General features: G+C 38.4%; 1 long non-coding RNA gene across 1 annotated transcript; it reads left to right on the top strand.

Annotated features, from left to right (window-relative positions):
- The first annotated feature begins 22888 nt into the window (after window positions 1–22888).
- LOC148800845 (uncharacterized) lies at window positions 22889–24313 on the top strand. The gene is made up of 2 exons (XR_016085606.1): window positions 22889–23189; window positions 23677–24313. It is a non-coding gene; the product is annotated as an uncharacterized LOC148800845 (long non-coding RNA).
- The last annotated feature ends 334 nt before the right edge of the window (window positions 24314–24647 follow it).

Here is a 24647-nt window from a genome sequence, read left to right as displayed (position 1 = left end):
AATTTTACCCTTGGCTTAAAAAGATTCCAATTGAACAATCCCCATCACCCAATACGCCCCAAATTCAAGATCCACCATCACACATCATCTAACACCTCCAAACCCAATCAAAACCTCCCGATCGATGATCTATCTCATTTCAGATCCTAAAATGACCATTTTACCCTTGGCTTAAAAAGATTCCAAATGAACCATCTTCATTGCCCGATATGCCCCAAATTCAAGATCCATCATCACACATCATGACACCTCCAAACCCCATCAAAACCTCCCGATCAACCATCCACCCAACATCATACCTCAAAATACCCATTTTGCCCTTCATCCAAAAAGATTCCAAATGAACCATTCTCATCGCTGATATGCCCCAAATTTAACATCCATCATCACACATCAGCTGACACCTCCAAACCCCGTCAAAACCTCTCGGTCGATGATCCATCACATTTTAGACCCTAAAATGACCATTTTACCCTTGGCTTAAAAAGATTCTAAATAAACCATCATCATCGCCCGATACGCCCCAAATTCAAGATCCATCATCACACATCACCTAATACCTCCAAACCCCATCAAAACCTCCCGATCGATGATTCATCACATTTCAGACCCTAAAATGAACATTTTACCCTTAGCTTAAAAAGATTCCAAATGGACCATCCTCATCACCCGGTATGCCCCAAATTCAAGATCCATCATCACACATCATCTGACACCTCCAAACCCCATCAAAACATCTCGATCATCGATCCATTGAACCTCAAGCCTTAAAATTAGCATTTTATCCCTCATCTATAAAGATTCCAAATTGAGGGCACTCATTGGCCGCTACTCTCCCATTTCAAGATCTGCATTGTGGTACACCCTCTGATACACCTAGATTGCGTCATCACCTTCTTAGATACCCGAATAAACTCTCCTCCATTCTTAGACCAAATTACCATTTTACCCTTTCATTAAGAAAAATCCCGATTCAACGACCCCCACTGCTCAACACACTCCAAATCACAATTTCTCACTCTGACACACTCCTTGAGGCCATCAAACCCCATCATTCCCCTTTTCGGACACCTTAGAACACGCTTAGAAAATTTTGTTACAAAATTCCCCATTTTACCCCTTCATCTATGAAGATTCCAATTTGGGCGATCTCGTTGTTCGAGATTAACCCTAACATCTTATGTTTTAACCTCAGCCCTTGAATCCTACACATCACACCTAACTAAGATGTTAGGTCTTCAGACTTCAATATATGACAAAGAGTTATGCTCAAGGTTCAAAATATCGATACGTTTGATACGCCGGTAGGGGTGTATCAGGCAAATCGATACTATTTTTTGATGCTTTTTTTTATGCAACCAGTTCGGGGGGGCCAATTTAGGGCTCCTCTATCCCTTGAACCGTTAGACCCCCCAATACACTCACTGTAGGGGCATATCGGATGGGTCTCAGAACGATACATATCGGCCAATATAGGCCGATACATGTCGATACTTTGAACCTTATGGTAAGCTTGAAATGAAGGAGCCGTTTGATAAAAGCTGAATTAGTTGAAAGGCTTTTATTGCTTTGTCTTTTAATGAATATAAATTGTTTTAGGCTATTTGATGGCTGAAGCTGAAAGTGGATATATCACTATACCTTTAAATATTTTATTATTTAATTATTTTATCCACTAATTAAAAGGGAAAGCAATAAGTCTTTTAATTCAGCCTTCAGCTGTTATCACTGCTCCCGCCTATAACTATTTTGTTCAATCTTTTTTGGGGATCGCGTAGCCTTAGGACCTCTATGATGTAAAGATAGACACAAATGGATTGGACCCACACTAGTTTCATGTGTTATATTATTATTATTATTATTAGCGCTAATTACTTTCATATACTTTGTACATCTGGGAAACTATTTGTTTATACCTTAGAACTTTCAAAAACTTGTACATTCCTTATTTACCTTTTAAACCTTAACTCCAACTGATAAAACTTAAATGACTGAATTGTTCTTAACTGTTGATAAATTTTCAAAATATGTCATTCTCTCCTCTCTTTTTCTTCTTTCCGTTGCCGATACAAATTTCATGTATTGGATTATTATAAAGTATGGAGACAAATTACAAAAATGAATTTGTAATAAAAAAAAATACAAGGGATTTGAAGTCTCTTTGAATCTACTCAATAACGTAAGCAACCTCTGGTTAATGGTCAAGGTAATTCAGTGAAGATGAGAGTCAGTGTGTTTCTTTTGTTTCTCAAAGTATTGATGTATATTTATTTATTTATTTATTTATTTTAGTGATTTTGAAGAATTGATATAGATTTTTTCACTCTAGGCTCCGTGCTTGATTAGTTGTGAAGAATGCTTCTCTAAGAAGGGCCGTTTTGTAGTGGCTTGACAATGCCCTTCCCAATTAATTAATGAGACGTAACAACCAATGACACGTGATTGATGGTAAAGAGGTAGTTAACTTGAATGATCCAATGTGATTTGACAAAGTAGACTTGTTCATGGGCTAGGTAGCCCGATGGCCTGGCCTGCATCGTGGTTGGGCTTGGACAAGTAGTTAGGCCTATGGGCCTGACCTTGGGCCCAAAACACCAAGCCCGATTGTCATTCGGGCCGGGCTTGGGATTTGTCAAAACAGCCCAGCTTGACTGATTTATATAATATAAAATATATAATATATATTAGTAATTTAATATATACATTTTTTATTTTTTTCTTTATAATTTCTCTCTCTTGCTCAGCCACTTCAGCGATAGTAGTGGCATGAGCTTTAGACTTCGGGCTTAGGCCCAGGCCTGACTGATTTATATAATATAAAATATAATATTTATTATAATATATATTAGTAATTTAATATATACATTTTTTATTTTTTTCTTTATAATTTCCCTCTCTTGCTCAACCACTTTTGCGATAGTAGTGGCATGAGCTTTAGACTTCGGGCTCGGGCCCAAGCCCGGGCTTCAGACTTTTTATAAGGGCCAGGCTTGGGCCCAAGTTGTAGGCCTGATGGTCAGGTCAGGCTCGGGCTCAGGCCTTGAAAAAATCAATTAATGAAGAGTGAAAGCCCTGCCCGAGCTCGTGACAAAGTAAGTTAATTTCCCTGGCCTCCTACAAAAATCAGCTCAATCTGTCCCCTAGGCTCCGTTTGGTTAGAGTACGAATGCAAATTTGTAGAGTGCAAAACAAAAATGTTTGGTTCATGTGAGTGCAAAGTGGTTCAAGATTTACACACCCACTTTGCACTCAGTTCATTTGTTTTGAAAGATGCAAATAAGAATACAATTTTTGTGCATGTTTGGCATTTCCATCAATGCAAATACAATTGTTTTTTGCTACCAAATGGTGTTCCAGCTATTCCGACCATTAAACAAATATAAAAAATAACAAGCTGCCCGGGCATACAATGGTCATACAACGGGCATGACTTTATTGTTACAAAGTCATGCCCTTTGGGCTGAAAAATGCTAGCGCAACTTACCAACGTGCCATGCAAAACATTTTTTATGATCTACTGCACAACACTGTGGAGTGTTATGTTGATGATTTAGTTGTGAAGTCAAGGAAGAGAGCTGACCACTTAAGTGACTTACGCAAGATCCTTAGTTGGTTAAGGCGGTATCAGCTAAAGATGAATCCCCTAAAGTGCACTTTTGGAGTGACATCTGGGAAGTTTCTTGGATTCATCGTATGATATCACAACATTGAAATTGATCAATCTAAAATTGATGCTATTCAAAATATGCCTGAACCTAGGAACCTACTGGAACTTAAACGTCTTCAAGGTCGCCTCGCCTACATCCGGAGGTTTAATTCTAACTTGGCAGTGAGATGTATTCCATTCAATAGATTAATGAAGAAGGGAGTGCCTTTTGTCTGAGACGAGGCATGTGAGAATGCTATCAGAAGCATAAAAAATTATCTCTTCAAGCCTCCAGTATTGGTAGACCCAATCCCAGGCCCAATCCCAAGGCGACCTCTAATTCTCTACATCACCACCCAAGAGCAATCATTAGGTGCTTTATTTGCTCAAGTAAATGAACAAGGCAAGGAAAATGCTTTGTATTATTTAAGTCGGGCATTAGTGGGGGAAGAACTAAATTATTCCCCAATTGAAAAGACATGTCTCGCCCTGATCTTTGCAACAAAAAAGTTGTGCCATTACATGCTAGCGAATACAATCCACCTGATCTCATGAGCTGACCCACTTAAATACATCATGTCTAAGCTAGTACTTTCTGGTAGGCTAGCCAAGTGGGCTCTATATTGTCTGAGTTTGAAATCGAATACATTCCACAAAAGTTAATTAAGGGTCAAGAATTGGCTGATTTTCTAGCTAATCACCCCATCCCAACAAGTTGGGAGTTGCCTGAAGACCTCCTAGATGAAGAAGTATTCTCCATTGAGCTTCCATTACCTTGGGAGTTGTTCTTTGATGGTGCTGCTCAAAAGGATGGTGCTAGAGCAGGTGTGGTGTTTGTCTCCCCACAACGGGAGGTATTGCCTTTCTCTTTCACATTGACATGTTTATGTTCAAACAATGTAGTAGAATACTAGACCCTAATTATTGGGTTAAAGATGGCTCTAGATATGGAAATCCAACACAAGGTTGTGCACGGAGATTCAAAACTAATCATAAATCAACTTTTAGGGGAATACGATGTGCGTAAGTTGGACCTAGTCCCATACTTTCACTATGCGACTGAGCTCATGAAACAATTCGATTACATAAACATTGAGCACATACCCAGAAGTGAGAACAAACAAGTGAACACTCTAGCTAACCTTGCTACAATGCTCTTATTAACCAAAAGAGACTCAGCATCTGTGCCCATTTGCAACAGTTGGGTCATACCTCCGGTTACCACCAATGAAGAAGAAAATGAGAGTAATGCCATCTCAGTGTCTCCTAGTGAAGGAAAGGATTGGAGGCAGCCTATAATTGATTACCCACAAGATGGAAAGCTTCTTGAAAATCCAAAACTTCGAACAAAGGTACGAAGAAGAGCCCCTCGATTCGTCTACCTAAATGGTAAGTTGTATCGAAGATCTTTTAGTGATATACTTTTAAGATGTTTGGGCAAAGATGAGACACCATTTGTAGTAGAAGCCGCCCATGCAGGAATTTGTGGAGCTCACCAATTAGGGCCAAAAATCTATGATCGGATCAAGAGAATGGGGTATTATTGGCCGACCATGGTAAAAGACTCAATAGAATATGCAAAACATTACCAGGCATGCCAGTTTCATGGTGACTTCATTCGTCAACCACCTGAGCCTTTGCACCCCACAGTTGCTTCTTGGGCCTTTGACGCTTGGGGGTTAGATGTTGTTGGTCCACTCCCAAAGTCATCTAAGGGGCATCTTTATATTCTTGCTGGGACTGATTACTTTTCAAAGCGAGCAGAAGACATAGCACTCAAAGAAGTCAAAAAGGAAACAGTTGTGGAATTCATTAAGAACTACATTGTCCATCGCTATGGCATTCCACGCTACATTGTGACTGACAATGGAAAGCCATTTAGCAACCATTTAATGGACCAATTTGTGAGAAATTTGGTATTAAACAAAGGTGCTCCAATATGTACAATGCAGCTGCAAATGGTTTGGTTGAGGCCTTTAATAAAACCTTATGCAAATTATTGGAGAAAGTGGTTTCTAAAAGCAAAAGAGATTGGCATGAGCATATGGGTGAAGCACTATGGGCCTATCGTACTTCTTGCCGTACAGCTACACAAGCAAACCCTTACTCACTAGTTTATGGGGTCGAGGCGGTGCTCCAACTTGAGGTACAAATTCCCTCATTATGCATAACAATCCAAGAAGGGCTTACAGACAATGAGAATGCACGGCTTAGGCTTGTAGAACTCGACGCCTTGGATGAAAAGAGGTTAGAGGCATAGCAACGCTTGGAATGCTACCAAGCCCAAATGGCTCAAGCTTTCAATAAAAGAGTTTGACCCCACTCATTCCAAAAGGGAGACTTAGTACTTGTAGTCCATAGGCCAATCATCTTGTCACATCGTTCTGGAAAAAAATTCGACCCCAAGTGGGATGGTCCACATGTAGTCCAAGAAGTCTACAACAACGGTGCTTACTTACTCATTACTCCTGACAGGCTATACGACTGGGACCTATCAATGGGAAATACCTAAAAAGGTATTATCCATGAAGATTTGTGAACTGCTCCCGGACACTAGCCTAAACTATCCATTAAGTGTTCCTAGATAACGGCCGAAGCCTCAAATTGCAAGTACAAACTACTTTATGAACTACATCATGACTTGATCATTCTAAGGGGTACGTAGGCAACCTGAAAAAGTGCAGCCACAAAATAATCATTTGTATCACTCCTGGCCCACATGAGTATAAATTGTGAACGGCCAAATCAAACAAAAAAAAGCATTTATGTACTACTCCTGGCCCGCATGAGTATAAATTGTGAACAGCCAAATCAAATAAAAAAAGTTATTATGTATTACTCCTGGCCCGCATGAGTATAAATTGTGAATGGCTAAATCCAAAGAAAAAGAGGGAGGAAAGAGAGATAAAAAATTGGTCCTACATTGCAAGAACATCATGAATTATTCGAAAGGAGTTAAACTAACAAAACATCAAGACATCTCTTAAATGCCTAGTGCAAAAAGTTTGCAAAGGTTCAATCTACTATCCTAATCTACTCTAAGCAATCAAAGTTAATCCAGTCAAACACTTTGAGGTATGAATCCTTCGTGTTAAGTGCCTCTCGAAGGACTCTGCAAGTCTCAAGCTTCTCTGCAGGGATCACAGTCATCGCTCTGAGTTCCTGATCCATCAACTTAATTGTAGATAAATCAGCAATAGAGTTTGCCTCTCAACTCTGCAAATCATGCAAGGTGGGTTCCAACTCTTTTAATCCATCCTCCAAGTGGGACAACTCTTCTAACAGCTCACACTGACGCTTCTTGAGGGTCTCTACTTGGGTGCCAACATCACTCGACTTCGCTTGAATCTCAACTTGGATCACTAACTGGTTTGCAATGCTTTTGGCAATCGATTCCATTCTAGAAGTCTTTTCTTCAAGGGAAATTCCCCCTTCAATGGTTTGTTGGTGGGCTAGGTAATCGTCATTGTGCCTTAGGAAAACTTCCACTCACCTCTCAAAAGGCATATGGTCCACATGAAATTGTTTCTTCATGACTTGAGAAACTACTGGTAGTCTCTTGCCAACCCAAGTCCTCATCACATCATGAGGCTCCTTGAGCATTGACTGAATGAAGTTGGTTAAGTACTATTCCAATGCATAACGCATGATCTTGTTGACATCCTCATCATTAGTAGAAGCAAAGGAATCATGCCCCATGCCTGTCTCCACTTGCTGATTACCAATGGCTGCTCATGGAACCACCTTCTTTGGAGTTGCAACTCTCTCACCTACAAAAAAAAGAGAGAGAGAGGAGAGACGCACATTAAATAGATATAACCAAGTAACAATCAAATAAAGGGAGAGAGAGAAAGGGAAATTGTACATTGGGAATCCATAGGTGCAAACTGGCCATAGTGAGAAGATGAACTATCATCGCCAGAGTCCACCAAGATAGGGGTATGTGTCCCTCCTGAAGGTAAATCTTGTAACCCTTTAGGATTAGTTTTAACATATTTCGCCGGACGACTTTTATTGGGGGTGTCGATGATGAGGTCTTGTTCAATTTATTGCTCTTGGAAGCAGAGTCATCTTCATGATTGGCTCACTATTGACACTTAAAGAATTCAGGTGATTGTACTTCACCTTTTGATTCACCATGGTTATCTTTCTCGGGTTGTTGGCGCTTTAAAGGGGCAGAAAGTGTAACAACATTCATCCTTGATTGAGCATCTTCTAGTCCTACTTCCTCCCCTGTCTTCATCTTTTTGTCACGAACATTCCTCATGACAATCTTGTCTTCTTGTGCCCTAGTGAGACCAACATGGTAGAAGTCCGTTTCACTATTAGCCAGAGCTTCGATTTTGAGTTGTCGTAGAACTGGAAAAACCTCACTATACCACCAACCTGAATAGTTTGCCGTGGTTGAACGTTGAGAGTCTCTAAGACGCAGTGGCACAATGAATTTGGACCTAGTGTCTTTTCTTAAGAGAGACCTCCAACAATGATAGGCTTCAACTATGCCAAGCTTGACTCGCTAATGGTTGGGAGATCCAGGTGTTGTTTGATAAAATCCGAACTGGCAAGAAAATTGGTACGGAATATACAATTTAGATTTCACTATGAAGTTTCTCTGCCATGATAGGAATCCTGGACTTTTTCTGATCAAAAGCTCTAACTCCTCAAGAGGAAGATCTATGTCGCGCCTTTCCTTACCATCTGCAAACGAATGGACGTTGATGACCAATTGCTAGTGAAAATCCCGACGAGTCCTAACTTTGTAACGAGCTTCTTTATCAGGGTGCTCTGAATGCATAAATGCATTGCCAGTACCATGGAGGGTAATCATAGGAACATATTGCTAGGAATCAAACCTGCGATAGACCTTCTTAAAATATAGGCCAGCCCACGCATATAAGAAATGTGTCGGAAAGAAATGTACACACTGGCCTAACTGCTGACAAGAAAGATAAGTCAATGAGAGGCCTTGATAAATGGAGGCTAGTACGGGTGGGGAAAGACTATAACGAACACCTTGAGCCATCCTCGAAGCCACTTTAAACACCATAGGTCGGATCGAATGCTTGCTGCATGAGGGAAGGAGAAAGCGACATATCCATAATGATAAATAGGCAGCCAAGAACGCTTCTCTTTCAATAATAGGATCACACTCAAAAGCTAAGTGTTCAAAAGGTGTCTTCTCATTCTTCATTCTACATAGATGGCTACAATTCTCTAGTTCGCTCAAAGGTAAGGGAAGGCTGGACCGATCTTGGTTACGCCGTGAACCCAAAAGGCGATTCAATTCTTGATGAGAGGGGGGTTTAGGAATTCTTTCTAATCCCATGAACCAAAACTCAAGCCATTCATCTTGGCTCACCTTCTCATTGTTACGTTTCACAGACTCTTGACTTGTGTTGGTAGCGCTGCCCCGACGCTTAAGCACTACCCCCTTTATCAACTGAGCATAGGCTTTATAGAGATACTCACAACTCTTTGGAAGATGCCTATTGCCCTTTTTATCAACCCCTGTTAACTCCTCAACACACAGATTAACTTCCTCATAGAATTCACCATAGATGGGAAGTCTGACTATTTGCTTCAGGTCCTACAAGGATATCCCAATCTCACCTGCTTATGTAAAAGTGTTTGTGTCCCTACACCAAGTTTCACATGAGGCACGATACATTCCCATGGGTCTTTCATAATCATAAGTAGATGCCAAAACAAAGGAATAAATCCCAGCCGTCTCTGACTCTGTACGATATTCCCGGAGTATGACACGGCCCCAATCCCAAAAACCACTCAACCAACGAGAGTCACCACGGGGACTCAAGTCAGAACCCCAACGAGTTAAGTTGTCAACAATCTTTTGCGCAATAGTTGGGGTTGGGACTAGTAAATGCACAGAGTTATGGTGAGTGAGGTCATGGTGCAAAATAGGCACACTGCATGCTCGGAGAGTACTTGGGGAATCCCCCTCCTTGAAAAACATAGCACCCTCTTGAATTGTTTGGAGTTCGCTCTGCACATTAACGGTGGGAGTGCTTGAATCCTCGAGCTGAGAAAATGGACCCGTCAATGGTCCAAGAACAATCAAGGAAAAATTCCCTTCTGAAAAACAAAGTCGGGATCGCTTAAATTTCGGGTTTGGATGTTCACCAACCCATGATACAGGTTTGGCAAGGCATCTCTTCTCCATGGTTGAAGCAAATATTATGAATTTCCTGGGCCAATAAAAAAAAGAAAAAGAAAAGATTAAGTAAATTATTATATCCCATTAAAAGCACAATTAAGGTTGAGGGAGAGAGAGGTTATAATCAAAGAGAAGGCCTTTCATCACAAAGCAATCTAATATATCACATAACGGTCCTAATATAAGAAAAGACAAACCCTCGTGGAAAGCGTGGCTCTCATGAGTGTTAGAATGAACCACTTCAAATCAAGCAAGGACCTACCCTCGTGGTGAACATGGAGAGACACATGGGTCGTTAAATCTTCCCACCAAGAGGTTTCCAAATAACACGATCAGCCATATACGAATCTCGAGTACACAACCGATCACGGGTTCAGGCATTATGATCCATCCCAATGCAAGCAGGGATGTGCCCTCGTGGTCGATATGAGTTTTGGTCAATACAAGTAAAAATGGACCTTTCCGTTCACCAAGAAGTCCTCCCAAGTACACAACCAACCACGGGTCAAGGCGTTCTAGTGGTGGATATGTTACTTTTGATGTTCAAGAAGAACGGGCCCATTATGGGTTTACATGGGTACACAACCGGATACGGGTTCAAGTGTTACAGTCCTTACCCTCATGATGGCTATAACCTTGGAACAACCCGTTACGGACTTGCCTAGGGTCTCCGAATAACACAACCAACCACAGGTTCACGAGTAGAGTCCCAAAGCAAGTAAGGACCTACCCTCATGGGCAACATGAATGATAAGTTTTGATCAAACGGCAGGACACCGAAGCGGGGGGTTCCTATCCTCCTAGGTACAGGTCATTAAAAAAAATATGATGTCGGTCAAAGTCGACACATAAAAAGAAGTTCACCATCAACTTCTCTTTGTCATGACCTTACTGCAAACGGAATTTGGTCCCCATTAATCCCTTGCAAGCAAAAAAAAAAACATATATAAATACCTGGATCTCCAAAGAATGCACCTGCAAAAGGAGATATCGATGTCAAGGCAATGATGCACAGGGAGGACGTCCAATTAAAAAAAAAAAAAAAAAAAAAAACCAAAGGGGAGCGAAACAAACCAGAGCCGAAATCAGTGGGAACAAGAGAAGCTGCCTAACAATATAAATAGGCTCCTCACGAATTAAAAAAAAAAAAAAGAGAGAGAGGAAAAAGGGAAAGTGAGAAGGAAGGAAATTAATAAAGATAGAAAGTGAATCCAATAATCCTTCAGCCCATCATCGACTTGGGGGCATTTGTTAATTAATATATATATAAAGAGAGATGACTCAACAAATGGCTGCTTGTTCAGCCCATCACAGGGGCCCACTAATCCTTCAGCCCAAGGGTGAATTACCCCACCAGCCCATCAACAAATAGAATCCCCGCCATGTTGAGCTTCATTTAAATCGGCACATTTCAAAAGATTTAATCAAGATTGATTAACAAATCAGTCCGCCTAGTGGGGTCAAATTGAATACCAATCTTAGATTAAGATCCCTAAAAAGGGAAATAAAATTGGTTAATTTAATCGAATATACAAGATCCTTGAAATCTTGGAGTCAAACCTTTGCCCACTAGCCGATTCTCTCAACAATCAATCTTAATTGCATTAAACCCAAAATCGGATGAGGGAATCTACTAATGGCCATCTATAGCTAATTTTGTGGGACCACCAAATTAAATGTCTGGTTTTTAATGAAGATATGGGCAGACTCTTGAAACAAAGTCAATTCAATATAAAAGGAGATGGCGGGTGGTTTACTCTCGCCCTCCGGCAGATCTCCCCCTTCGGCTACTCAAACCTTTTTGCTTGATTTCCTCCTTTCTTTTGACAGAAAAAAGGAAGGGAATGCTGCACCAAAACCAAGGTTACAGCCCTCAAAACTGCTGCAACTAAAATCCTTCAACAATCAACAATCGAACAAACATATTTTTCTTCCCCCTTTTTGGGGCTCCTGCTCCCATTTGGCTCTTACCTTCAACACCCCGTCCAAAGTTTTCTTTTTTTTGGCTTTTCTTATTGCAGGAAGAAATAGCAAGGATTCTGGCTCTATAATAATTAGAAGCTTCGACATTGCTGCAACTCCGTGCTATATCGCTTGAAGAATTTTGGTCTTTAAACCATTGAAGATTTTTCTTTCAAATTACTACAATCAAAGAGGGTTTTTGTTGAACCCTTGAAGCCAAGAAGACCTCCCCCAATCTGCTACATCCAAAGAGCCTTTTACAATTGAAGACATTCTTTTTGTCCATTTGTGTTCCAATCGTGTCGGCCCATGAACCTAAAATCCTAGGCCCAACATGATAGCTATGATTATAATCCTAGCAAGTGCACTAGTAAAGGCTACTGAAGTATGCAACGATTGACTGAATTCGCTAGGACCTTTGGTCTGTCTAACCATTCCAATGAATTGTAATAGATGAGGTTATCCAAGATAATTTGTCATTCCCATAAGCTGAAGTTTTTCCAATTTTATTCAATATTCTTTTTCAAGATATATCAAAACTATTTCTATCAGGTAATCCCTCGATCTCTCGACTAGAGTTCTTAAGATAGAAATGCATTAAATTCAAGGAAAAACTATTATATTCAGATGAATCATGTGTATATACCCTTATATACCATTCAATTCACACCATGAATTATTTGGTCTGCTATACGAATTCATCTCTCAATTCATTCACATAAACCTAATCAATTAAGAGATGGTCACTCCTAATAGCATTAAGCAAGATAACTCATAGACTATATGGAAAGTCCTAGTATAATCCTACTCTTATATCTTTATCTAGTGAATTCAATCTCTTTATCTTAGGATTACATCACAAATCTGGTAGGACTCTTCTCAGTTTCTTGTTCTTGCATTCGTATTAGGCTTCTTCTGCGAATTGGGTTGCTGCAAGGCTTTTCTGCAAGTTGGGCTTCAGCTACGAATTGGGCCTTCCTATGAATTTTCCCCGATTTCGGGCCCATATTTTACTTTGATACAAGCCAAATCTGTGAAATCCCAAAACATGAAAGTTGTAGTTTTTTCTCTTATCTTTCCATTGAGTCTTGAATCAGCCCAATCGGATCTCGGATACGAGAATTAGGCCCAGATTACTGAACGGTGCTGAAATTGTGAAAAATCATCCGATTTGCCTTGCTTTTCTCCTAACGCCTTCTTTCATGCCCTGAACCATCAATCAAGAAATATGAGTCCAAATAAGTACTAATTCAGTATAAAAGACTGAATATTTGGAGATAAAAATATGATAAATTTTATTCTCATCACAGCACGGCCCGCATGATCGTGTCGGGCCTGGCATGGCCCACAGATCATCGTGCCAAGCCAATCCAAGTTCGTGTCGGGCCGCAGGCGGCATGGCCCGATTTACACCTCTACATTGATGTTCGGTAAGAGAAATTCATCCTAGGGGTAGACCTTGTTCAGATCCCAAAATTCCAGGCAACATCATATTTTGTCCTTCTTTCGTACTAGTACAATGTTGGCCAAGCAAATTGAGAAACTTCTTGGAGTGTTGCTATAGAAAACTTCTATTTCTATAGGAAACTTCTTGGGGTGTTGCTTTACAGGTAGGGATGTAAACAGATCAGATCGGATTCAAATCAGGGTATATTCAAATCCAATCTGAAGATATGATCGGATCTGATAGGACTCAATCTGAATTTGAACCCTATCTGATTTGATCCAACTTATTTTCTTTAAAAATTAATAAATTATTAAAAGAAAAAAAATAAAATATACCAATTTAAATAAAGAAAAAACAAAAAATACAAGTATTTTTTAATTATTTTCATCATATATATACATGTTTTTATAAAAAAATAAATAATATAACAAATTTATAAAAATATATTTATAAATAAAGAAATAAATAACATATATATGCATTAGATATATTTATTTATAAATATATAATACATCCGATCGGATAGGAGGATCTGAATCCAATCCGATTTCTTATCGAATCATAAGATCCGATCTGATCAAAAAATATGACCAGGGGTGATCCGAATTCGACCAAATAGGATCGGATCAGATCATAATCCGATCCATTTGCACCCCTATTTACAGGAGAGTAATCCAGGTTCACTTTGACTTTGTGTACAAAGAAGTGGGGGTTAAGGCCCAACATTTCATCATAGGTTCAAGCAAAGGCATCTACATACCTCTTTTAACAAGGTCACTGTATTTAGGGAGCTTAGCGTTAATGTTAACAGGTTTAGGAGGGTTGTCTCCTCTCGAAAGGTTAATTATTGCGAGGACCTCTTTGGAAAGTTTGACTTAGATCTTCCTACATCTGTGGGGAGGTATCTATCACCAAAATTGATTTGATTTCCATGGAAATGATTCCCTCTTGGTTTCCATTCTCCATGTATTCGGTGTCAGGGGTGTCAATTGGACTGGATTTGGTCCAATTCGATCTAGTCTAATGTGAGTCCATTATAAATGGATCAGGTCCAATCCAATCCAATAAATGTTTTAGACCAATTTGAACCGGTCCAATTTAATGTCTGAATTGTCCAATCTATTCAAATTCATTTTGATTTAGAATTTAGATTGGTTTCAACTCAAACCCAACCCATTGACACATATATTCTTATCTTATATTAATGGACCAGATATTAACTCAATCCAACCCAATCCAATATAAATTTGTTACGAATGGACTAGGTCCAATCCAATATGTCTTATTGATCCATCCAATCCATCCAAATTGATTTTGGACTGGACTGGTCCAATCCAAAACCGATCCATTAACAGCCTTACTCGGGGTCCCCTCTAGAAGGGGTGAGGAGACCCTCGCATCATTAAATACAATATACTACCTGTCTTGTGAGGCACGTGATCTTAGTAAAGTGCCCTAGTGATACTTCCTCTTGTAACCTTTTCATACACAACTTGGGAGGAAGAGCTTGTCCCGAGGGTCTCTGGACACAAGCCGCTTGTAAAGCTTGTTGTAATCATCATTTTACCCTTCAAATCTTTATATCTTTGGCCTTATGGGCCTGTTCTCGTGCTCGTAATTTTGGATCAGGATGTTAGTAATCTTCCCACCTAGGTAATGGTAGGGGTGTCCACGGTTCAGTTAACCAAATCATGGGCATATTTTAAAAACCAAACCGGTACCACTGGTTTTTGTATTAGTCTAAATCAAAACAGAAATGAAACAAGCGGTTAACTGGTCTTCGATCTTCGGTTTTTGTTTTTGTTTTTTTTTTCATTTTTATTAAAAAATGTTTCTTATCTAAAATGACAAAAATAGCAAACGAAAAAACCTAAAAAGAGAAACAAGCATATTTCATATTTGGAGCATAGTTGATTTCATCACTTACAACTTAAAATAGCTGAACCTAAATCAGGAAATGAAAAGCATCAACAATCTCAATTTGCTATTTTCATGCTTCTTGAGTTCAATGTGAAAAACCTACACAACATGATATCCAAAAAAATGCTTCTTAAGTTTCATGCTTCTTTGTCTATAAAAAAAATCATGCTTCTTAATTTCATTCCTAATTCAAGCCAGTTTGTAAAAAATACATGTTCCAAGTAGGGGTGGCAACAAGCCGAGCTTTTCATGAGCTGCTTGAAACCGAGCCGAACTGAGCTCAAGCCCAATTCATTGGCTCAATTATTAAATGAGCCAAGCTCGAGCTTACTAGAGCTCAACACGTGAGGCTCGCGAGCCGGCTTATATATATATATATATAATAAAATTATAGAAAATAATATATATAATAAAAATATTATAATTCTTAATTTTTTTAAATATCAAATAAAAAATATTTTATATATAATTTTTTTATTTTTATAAAATATATTTTTTCAAAATCAAACTCGAGGTTATGAATTTTTTACTCGAGCCTGGTAGTATTTGGCTTGGCTCGGCTCAAATCCACCCCTAGTTCCAAGATTAGCACCTATGGAATCGTTGGGTGTTGGCCATTGCAGATTTGTAGCAAGGCAATTATAGTCATAAAACCTATAAAGAAATGGAAAAATCAGAGAATAAGAATAATTCAAGTATTCAACTTCAAATCCGTAAGACTAACTAATACTATAGACTATAGATACTTAGATAGAAACTTAGAAAGTGCTTTATCCAAACCTGAATACCTGATTGCTTTTTTGACAAGGGAATAGCAACGCGGATTAAATCTCTCTTAGCTCCAGCCTCCAACAATTAAGAAAAGTGATTGTTTCACCTGTTACAAAGTAAATGAGCCATAACCTGATTGATTTTTTGCATAGGTCAAAGCCTCTTGCTTATTATCTATATATCATAAAAGTATTAAACTATTAACCAATCAACATAATACATTCAATAAGATATCTCTGCAAAAACATTTAACAAGATATTTCTTTCAACAGTTGGCCATTCAACAAGGTTCACAAAGCACAAATTCACAACCATAAACATTAAATAAGGTCCACAACCATGAAAGTTTAAATTCAATGAGGTCTACAACGATAAATATTCAATCATCAATAGCAATAAGAGGATGTTCTTCACTGATACATGATATCTCTACAAAAAAGATTAAGACAAACACAAATTAGAATTAATATCACAAAAAAATAAATGAATAGGAAAAATAAAATAGAAAAGAAAAGCCTTACCTGATTCCATACTCTTAAGTTCTTCTAAACTCTCCTCTAAATGAATGTAACCATGTGATCTTCGTAGTCAATCTTGTCCACAAATGATATCTTCCACCATTCTTGGACTTAGAGAACTACGGAATGAATCAAGCACACGACCTCCAGTGCTAAAAGCCGACTCAGATGCAACTGTAGATATAGGCATAACTAACACATCTCGAGCCATCATAGAAAGCACTTGATATTTAGATGAATTAATTTTCCACCAAGCTAATATGTCAAATGATTTATTTTTTGGATCTTCACATTACTCCCCTAAATATCTATCCAATTCTGTTTTGGTATTTACACCTCCTTGGTTTGCTTTTTGCTTTCAATACAGTGCATTCATAAAACCAGCAACATCTTCCACACTATCAACTTCCATCCCATTTGTGTCTTGAATTTGATTGCTTGATTGAACATTATGAGATGACTTAACTGAACTATAAAACTCAAACATGGAGACCAAAACTTGCTTCACCCTCTCTTTCAACACTTGAGCATTATCAATATCATAGGATTCATTAATAACCCAATCCACATACTACAATTTACATCGAGGGTCAAGAACCACTGCAATGAACAACATGATGTTGATATTCCTCACATTTGCCCAATACTTTTCAAACTTCTTTTATATCTTGGAATTAATCAAACTAACACTAAAATCATCACCGGTACACCTCCTAGAAATATCAAACCTAATACTATAAATTTCTTTCATGTATTCATTTCCAATTACATAAAGTGACCCAGACAATTTCAATGTAGTTTCATAGAAAATTTTAAGAAAAGAAGCAAACACCGAGTTCCCAATCATCATCATTAGGCAAACCCTTATTTTTTGAACTAGTAAGCTCCTCTACGTACTTACCATCAACAGTCTCCAATAAATCAAATGCCTTTTGAAATTTTAAAGCAAATTCCAACATCAAGTAAGTAGAGTTCCACCTAGTATCAACATTTAGGTAAATAAGACAATCTCTAGTCATCATCTATGAAGTGAGCAGTGGGACACATATATCTAAGATTTTGAAGTAAGGCAGATCCTCGATGGCAATTTCTTAAAATATTTCTTCAACTTTCTCTTCTCCTCCATAAAGAGTTCATAACAATCTCCGGTTATTGTTTGACATGAAGGGACTATAAATCGTGGTTGCATGCTACCACAGGAGTCACAGAACCCCTCTTGTTCCATATGCTTAAAGGGCAATTCATCTACAGTAATCATTCTAGCGAGTTCCCTTCTACAGTCTTCTTGGTCAAAGTTGTAAGTTACAAGTATTGGTGTGGTGCCCGTGTCCCCCCTCTTTTGCATTTTGATATGAAGACTCCAAAGTTTTTGTTTCTTGTCCGCATTCAAAAGATACTTCTTACATCTAGTTACGTGATTAATCAAGCAAGTTGTACCACTTGCACTAGGACAAGCTAAGTCCCTACCACAATAGTTACATGATGCTCTTTGATCACTTTTAACTTGACAATCTATGTTAGTGAAGTGATCCCACACCCAAGATTTTTTTTTTCTAGAAGTAGAAGAAACACTAACATTTGAATCAACCTCCATAATAAGTGGATTTGATGCATTGTCATCAGTACTTTGAGGTTTAGGAGGGGGTTTTATGCTTGTGTTATTATCACCCGTACTTGACATCTAATAAAGAAAAAGGATGAATAAGAAAAAGAATTAATAAGAATGAATAAGAAAAAGAATGAATAAGTATTAAATCTTAGCTTAAAGTTCTATTCCATTCCCCCAAAGAATTGAAAAGGAATGAATAAGAAAAAAACTGAAATTTAGAGATGGATTAAATTAGAGATAACATCATCATGTGATAAAGAAGGCATGTAAAGGTCTCAAAGAGTTGTTCTAGTTCTCATTTTATCTTATACTTTCAAATTAAAGAACCTTTACTACAAGAAACTAATCTCCATTAACATTTCTCATATTCTCATAATGAGTTTTATTTTATTTTATTTTCATGAAGTCTATAATTCCCTAAAACATCCAACCTCTCTTCTATATAAGAAATACTTAACACTTTACATTCCCTAAAACATCAAATAATCAAACTTTCCAACTTTAAAAACAAAATGAACAAATCTGAAATCCCCCAGCCAAGCAAACCAAAAAGTGCATGGTTTTATACATTTTTTGATCATATCATAAAAAATAAATAAAACCAGTTCTGACGATCTACATCCATGACTATGAGCTCTCGATTTTTAAACGTAAAAAGCACATTCATTATAGCAAAGATTCAGAAATTGTTTCTTTCTTATTTTTCCTTAGCAATGGCTTGTTTCCCATCTATGATCTATTTTATTCACAAATAATTGCTGAATTTTCAAGAAAACAAGGCCCAAAAAAAAATTGTTCAAGAACCTGTTTTTTTTTTTTTCAAAGTAAAAACACAAAGCTTGCTCCATTTGTTTTGAGAAAACATATGTTCAAGAACATGTTTTCTTACTAATGTGGAAATTTTAGAAAGAAGAGAAACAATATATACAAAGCAACTATTGAACTATTTAGCTAAAAAAATTTGTAAGACTATAAGAGATTAAGAGGTATCATTCGTATTTTAAACAAATTTCATAAGAGGTATCATTCATATCAACTATTTTAACTCAAAAAATTATTTACCTGCAATTGTTAAACTGTAGAAGGGAGAAGAAAACCAGATATCCAGATTCGGATTTTAGAGAAGAAGAATGGGGGAGAAAGAGAACTGGACGACAGCGATGGCAACGGGGGAGAAAGAGAACCGGCCGACGGGCAACGACAACGGCGATGGGAGAGGATAAATTGATCGACGGCCGGCGACAGGAGCTAGGGTTTCTGTCTATTCTTATTTTCTTTCAGAAACAAGAAGAGGGTTTTGAAATCTGGCCTAGGTTCGAGTGTTTGATCATTCAATCAATATTTTTTCATTTTCTTTGGCTTGGGCCACTTGGCCACTTGGGCATGTCGCACGTGGAAGTGTAGGCTGATTGAGGGAGGGGCGTTGGGGTGAAAAAATGAAATAAAAATATAAAAAAAAATATAATATATATATCGGTTGGTTCGGTTAACCGCCAATTTTTTATAAATTAATAGAAAGCTGAACCATTCCTTCGGTTTTTTTTTTAAATCAAACCAAAACCGAAGCGACCTATTCAATTAACCGGATTTTTTGGATCAATTTCTTCGGTTCGAATCAGTTTTTCGGTTTCTTATGGACACCCTAGGTAATGGGGTGCTGACCAAACCTGTTAGGTTCATGGTCCTTATGACCCTTTAGGAAGCTGATTCCAAAGGTTGCTACCCTAGTTATAGGTGAGGTCAACAGGACTAATTGTTCTCATTGGTTGAGGTGATATTAGTGGTTGCTTTAGCTATCATTTATTAGATTTGTTGCAACATGCTATCACAAAACTCTTTGAACTTCGAATGGCATTGAATGTCTTTGCCCTTTTCCTACTATGGTTCACTTTCACCTGCTACGTTGTTGATTGATTCTTCCATCTCCATGTTGATGTCACTTGGTTCTCATCCTTTCAGTTCCTCCCCCTAGTCGGGAGGTGAATGAATTTCTTTGATCTATTGGGGTGCATCATGCTAGGCCAATGGCTCTTCATGCACTTAAGGCTTGATCTTTTCTCGGACCTCGATCTCCCTTTTATGGGATTTACTAGCATTAAACCTCCTTAATAGATAGCACTTTGGAGTAGGGTGTTTCACATGGCCATGATATACACAAAATGTTGGGTAAGCCTTTATTTTAGGTTTGAGATCTTCAAAGCTTTTGGGTCTCTAAGAAGTCCTTTTGCTATCTAATCCTCCACTAAGGCTCCGTTCGTTTTCGATAAGTTACTTATTCGGGTAAATGCAATTACCTGGGTAAGTTTTCCTAGGAAACACTTACCCGAGTAAGTGCATTTTACCCATGTTCTTTTATTTTCTAAATAAATAATATAATGATCATTTTAGCCATAAAAATCCATTATTAAAAGGGGCATTTCTGTCCCATTCAAGTGTTGGCAATTTTCCCCCTAGGCATGAAAGTTATTTATCCACCCAAGAGATGGATATCACTTATCCAAGTAAGTGATACCCAAGAAAATAAACTTTCCTTGGTCCCCACATAAATATGAAAAAAGAACATGGCGTTCTTGGTCAATGAGAACCAAAATCGCATCGACCAACTTTCCCCCCTCTCAAAATCCAAAAAAAGAACGCCCCCTAAGGGGATCAAGGTCTTTTGGGATAATGGGATTTACTAGCATCTCCTATGTAGGGCCGCTCCTTTTGCTTAAGACTGTGGATCTCCTGCCCACAAAAACTCTGCCCATGCTTACCCACAATACATTACCCCCTGTGAATTGGGAACATCTCCCCATGCATAATACCAGACAGAAGATGAAATGCTCTCCATGTGTGACTACGATAAATGTGGGCAGACTTCTCATGGGCAAGAGATCCGGACTCTTTGCTTAACGCATTCAGTGGCCTTTTTCGTCAGTGGTTGTTCTGCAATAGCAACTTGTTGATCCTATGCTTACTTGCCCTTTTCTGTTAACTTGGCGATTAACAAGATTGTTCATTAGGCGAAGGAATGCAAATCAGTGAAGTTGGTTATAAGTTTTCCAAATGTATCCAAAATTAGTAATGATATCATTTAGGCACAGTTGTACCAAGACATGTTCATCTTCGCCCAACACATGCTTCAAATCCAAACTCTTGGCGTGAAAAGGCCATATGAGGTCAACGACCTCTTCATCTTTACCCTATTCCATGCATCCTAGATCAGTGATAGTGAGTTCTTTTAGCTCAGAATTTGCGAAAGAAAAGAGACACCATTTCATTCCACGTCTTAATAGACCCAAGCTTGAGGTTGCAATACCAAGTGTATGTATGAGCATCGATGGACTTGCTTGCATGTAGACAGGTCCTCAAATTCATAAAGTGTCTGATATCCTTGCACGCTTGGTTTTTAAAACCGGACCGGACTGGACGGTCGGACCTGAAAAACTAGGAAGGTGGCCGGTTTCATTTCCCCCCAAAACTAGATTTTCTCAAAAAGATGTTAATTTTGATCAACAAACCGTTGAATCGAGCAGTTAATCATTCAAACAGTTTTAACCATTTTTTATTTTTTTTGTAAAAACGAACCGACCATTCGACCTAATAACTGGGCCCCTGACCGGTTCAGTCTCTGGATCGATTTTAAAAACCATGCTTGCACGAATTCCCTCCCTCTCCAGTGAACTTAGGGAACTAGGGTGCCTTATATTTGTACGGATGGGATTTATTGTAGATTTCCCATGGGTAAGGTGGTAGTGGAACGTCAAAGTCGACATCCTGTATGTTCTTTAGTTGTCCAATCTTTGTCTACACCTCCTCCATAGCCATGAATTGCTTTTCGGTGTTGTTATCATGCGTTGTTAAGGTAGGACCCCTACATTGATCCATTCCCTCAATGGATCACCTTCACTCTACGATGGGGCTCTTAGCCATGATATTGGAGCCAATTGACCCTTTCATCTACGCCCCCTGTTGCAGTTTTGCCCTAGGGTCGAAGGGAACTTTGAAGGGTCGATTGATAAAGAATTGTGCTAGAGTAGCGACCTGATGCTAGACAACTAGAAATGGCATGGCATCGGGAAACAGGGCTTCGTCCCTTACTACCATTAAGATTGGCAAGTGAGTTCATTGTTGTTGATGTTGAACATAGTGGTGTACAATCGGGCGGTTCAGTTCAAATTGAGAACCTAACCTACTATTTAGTTTTATCATTTCCTCTAACTGAATTGAACCGAATTATATTTTCGAACCAAATCAATCCTAATTGAATTTGGTTCTATTTGGTTTGGTTTTTGATTTCGGCTGGATCCTGGTTCCACATAAGTGACAAGTGTTATTAATGGAAAGTTAAAATGGCCCTAAAACCAAAACCCAATGATTTTAATTAAATAGTTATTATTAATTAAAAGTTAAAATGGGTCTAAAGCCCTATGCCAGTGGGGAATTGGCCAATTAGTCATTTTCAAAATTAGTTAATGATTAACGAACAATTAATGACTAATAAACAATTAATAATGAGTCAAGGATTTAATTAACTATTATTAATTGTTCATTAGGAAATATAATAATTAATTAACATTAATTCAATTTTTGATTTTCGATTTTCGATGTGGTTTAGTTGAAATTCACAATCAAACCAACCCAAAATTGAAAATCAATTTTTTAAAATAATAAAAATCGAATCAAACAGATAAATGAATTAATCGAACCAAATTAGCTTATTCGGTTTGATTTGGTTTTCGATTTATCAACCGAATTTGAACACCCCTACTTAAACATTGGATGCTATCTGATTCAGGGTATCCTCCTCATCACCTAGTGCCTTCTGTGTGCAATAAGATAAATGAAATAATCTTGTAGGTTGATGCGAACCAGCCCATAGTACTTAGGGCTGCGTTTGGTTGGAGTGCAAATCTGAACCATTGCAAATTTACACTTCGGTTCAGATTTGTATTCGTTTGATTAGGTTTTAAAAATGCATTGATGCAAATTTGTATATTTTCTTAGATTTGTACCGAGAAGAGGAGAAAATATTACTTTTTAAAAAGGGCGACTTTAAAGCTTCGCGAATCTCTTCTTCTTCTTCTTCACAGGCTTGAACCATTTGCTGAGGAGGAAAAATGGAAGTGATTCGTATCAACCAAACATTTGCGACGCGGGTGAGTCCATCTAGGGCATATTAACACGTTCTCAGGTCATCTTCTCCGGTAGAAGCGATTCTCTGCTGAACTGGACAAATGCGGTTTCAGTAGGGGATTGGAAACCTTCTCACAATTGATTGTGCACTGTTTGACTGTTTGAACCATCTACGGCATGGACGATTTCTCAGAAGTTGCACCCGTACTTCGTTTATTTCCCTGAAAATTCAAATACCAGTTTTTTATCGAATACTAGAAACTGAGGACGTATTACTCAGGAACCTACAGATGAATCTTTTCGAACATGATCTTTGGGAATCGTTTCTGGCTTTCCTTCCCATTTCAGAGAGAAATCCTCTCTGCAAAACCGAATTGTAGAAATCTTTTCATTCATTTTAACATTTTCATTTCTGGGATCCAGAGAACAGTTCGCGCCATCAACAGCTTCTCCGACATTGAGAACCATAGACCTCAGTTTTCCTTACAAGAGTGTGCTTCACTTTTGCAGCGTTTCAGTGATCTGAGAGATGTTAACAATGGAAAGTCACTTCATTCAATCCTCATCAAAAGCGGGCTACATCGAGATATCTTTGTACAGAACAATATTCTCTGTTTGTATGCTGCTTGTGAGGAGCTGATGAATGCTCGTCTACTGTTTGACGAGATGCCAGAGCCAAATTTGATTTCTTCGACAAGCATGATCTCAGCCTATGTACAATACGGTTACAACGACCTTGGTCTGCGGTTGTTTTCTCTTATGTGTCGTTCAGGGTTGTGGCCCAACGAGTTTGGGTTCTCAGTGGCACTCAAAGCATGTGGAGTTACAGGCAATTTGCTGATGGGAAAAGTTCCTCATGGTCAAATACTGAAATATGGCTTTGAACTGTGCTTCTTTTGTAATAGATCTATTTTCAATATTTCAATATGTATGTAAAATCTTGGGAAATGGATGATGCCCGTAAGCTCTTCAATGGAATCCCGCTGAATGAAAGATCCGAGGCCTTGTGGAATACATTGCTTGATAGTTGTGTTCAGGTACAGAGGCTAAGGAAGCCATTAACTTTTCATCAGATGATGCCTTCTAATGTATCACCGACATGTTTTACTTATGCTATTTTTATTAAATCATGCACAGACTTGTGGAATTTCCACCTGGTTAAGTCTTTTCATGGCCACACTATTAAGGTAGGTAGGCCTGTAAACGGATCGAGATTAGATTCGAATTCGAAATGGATTATGAACACTAATATTTGAATTCAATTCGATATCTGACGGATATCAAATCTTTGAATTCGAATTCGATTTCGATTATCAAATTGAATATCCGATTCGATTCGAATTCAATCGAAAAATCTGAAATTTTTAGCATAGCAACCATTCTCTAATATTGTAATCAAATTAACTAGGGAAAAGAAGCAGGGGATGGCGGTAGGCATGGGTTTCCGGCGGCAATCGTGGGTTGCAGCACAAGAAGGTGAT

The sequence above is a fragment of the Nelumbo nucifera genome, chromosome 4 (genome assembly GCF_055504915.1).
Source record: "Nelumbo nucifera cultivar China Antique chromosome 4, China Antique-T2T, whole genome shotgun sequence".
In the NCBI taxonomy this organism is placed as follows: domain Eukaryota; kingdom Viridiplantae; phylum Streptophyta; class Magnoliopsida; order Proteales; family Nelumbonaceae; genus Nelumbo; species Nelumbo nucifera.
This window is presented reverse-complemented; position numbering and strand designations above follow the sequence as displayed.